Genomic DNA, 2,469 nt, shown 5'->3' with positions numbered 1-2,469 from the left:
TAAAGCTTTTAACTGAAACATGCTAGCTGACTTTTAAAAACGAATGATTTAAGGGTGTTCGTTTATAATACAAAAATATTCTATTGTGCATCGTGTTGCATTCAGTTTATTGCTTCGGAATAAACTATTCTTGTGAGCATTAAAATGATTTAAAGTAAAGAATGTGACATATTTTAAATGTATAAAAAATAAAGGTCTCTGCTTTAAATTCAGACTTAATGGAGTACAAACGACGAATTCGTCTTTGAATGTGCCACATTACCATATGTTTACAAGTAAAAGAAAACCAACATCCTGCATATAACACAATTCACAATAATTTAGACCATATAACTGTATCACGTTCTTTATGTTATTGTTAAAGACTATGAAAATATATCAGCATCATATCGAGAAAAATAATACCAATAATACATAGCTTTTCAAATATTGAATTAAAACCACAGTATATGATTTTTCACTCTCGAGGATACTACAATGTCTGCTTTCGTTATTTCAGGGCTAGATGAGTCTACAAAACTTAATACATTTATTTAATTATGATCCTCTACATTCAAAATACCCCTTTAATAACTTTTCTAGGCTATATCATTGAAAATAAAGATTATTTTAATATGTTGTTTGGTTTCTATACAAAATTTTACAGTTCCTTACCAAGAAACTCATTTTCAGCTTTAAATAACTGGTAGTAATGTAGTAGTATCTAGGGTAATTACATCGTTTCAAAGTTATAGAAATAAAGTATAGCAAACATGTGTAACAAGTAATATTTCAACCACTGACAGCACCATCTAGACTATATAACTGTTTTTCAAAACTATGGAAGAGTTAAAAAATTAAATACTGTAAATTCCTACATTAATTATCGAAATAATTTTTAACTTATAGTTATAAATTGGCCATACTTTTATAAATAGAGGATTAAGTACGTTATATTAAAATGATTTTGAATATGCAAATAAGCAAATCACATTACAACACAGCCGATGTAAAGTCGTAATGTAATGGCATGTAACAGAAATACATTTTGAAATTTTCACGCATTTCATACGTAATGTGATGCTACCGAATATATATATAGCCTTTATGAAAATCTGTAACAACCCTTTCCGACGTAGAATATTTATCCACTCGGATAATGAACATGTGTTCATATTGAGAATTTAGAATTTCCAAAACCGGTATAACCCTTGTATTTAATGCCATTGTAAAACAGTGGAATACGAACCAACTGAGAGCACTAGTGTTATCCAGAAATAGATCTGCGACTAGTCGTACGCAAGTCTTGATAAGGAAAGTGCGGCGCTAACACAAACGTCTGTGGCAAAAGCAGTCTTCTTGTTCCAGACAACAGTGTGGATCTCTGTCTAGAAACGAGGCCAACAGGATATGGGTTACCACTACAAGGCTTCCAATTATAACTCTCCTATTAATATTCGCGTACCTCAAGCAGTTAAAGAATGAAACGAGTATTCGTGCTATTCCATACATATACATGCCGATCAAGTCATTTGTTGCAGCGTCTTGGAATATCTGTGCGATTGGACTGTGGAACAGGTGTTGGAAAACCGTCGTCTTCGTATAGTATATGGATTATGGAAAGCCAACAGGAAGAGTGGTGTGCTTTGTACATGACAACTTTATGTCGGTGATTTTTGTAATAGAAACTACACTGCAGGACTTTGTCAAGTGACATGGTTGTCAGACAGAGCATGACTGCACGTGGACACATGGACTGTAACGAGGCGGTGAGGCTCCAAAATTGTTATAATATAACGTACTCAACCTCTCTCTACATATATGTATATATATACATATAAAACTTTATTTTCATATACACTTTTTAGCAATCAACCCACTCCCCACAAATATTTATGCTATTAATATAAGCCCACGGTGGCACAGCGGTATATCTGCGGACTTACAACGCTAAAATCCGGGTTTCGATACCAGTGGTGAGCAGAGCACATATAGCCCATAGTGTAGCTTTGTGCTTAATTACAAACAAACAAACTATCAAGATAAACCGTGTGGTAATAACATCAGAACATATAATAAAAACATTAAAAAGAAACAAGGCCATATTAATTTTCACTGGAAATTTGAAGACCTGAAAAACTTTAGTTTTGTTTTGCCCATTTATGGTTTATATTCAGTTTGTTTAATAGATTTCAGCTGAAATCAGTATTTTCTTGAATAAACTTCCTTTACTTCCCTATTACTTCCGGAACATAAATATGACGCTTGGCATTGAAGCGTTCCTTTTGCAAGCACCCTTTTGGCTCAGCGGTAAACTTGAATGCTTATAACGCTAAAGTTCAGGGTTCGACCCCTTCCGTGGTTTCATTGTTCAACTCTGCCCTTGGTAACAAATTAACAAATCCTCTTGCTAAAATGCTATAATTAATTAAAACATATTCTTTAGGCCCGGCATGGCCAGTTGGTTAGGGCGCTCGACTCGCACTCTGA

This window comes from Limulus polyphemus, unplaced genomic scaffold (assembly GCF_000517525.1).
Source record: "Limulus polyphemus unplaced genomic scaffold, Limulus_polyphemus-2.1.2 Scaffold107, whole genome shotgun sequence".
NCBI lineage: Eukaryota > Metazoa > Arthropoda > Merostomata > Xiphosura > Limulidae > Limulus > Limulus polyphemus.
The sequence above is the reverse complement of the archived record's forward strand: the minus strand, read 5'-3'. Positions refer to the sequence as shown.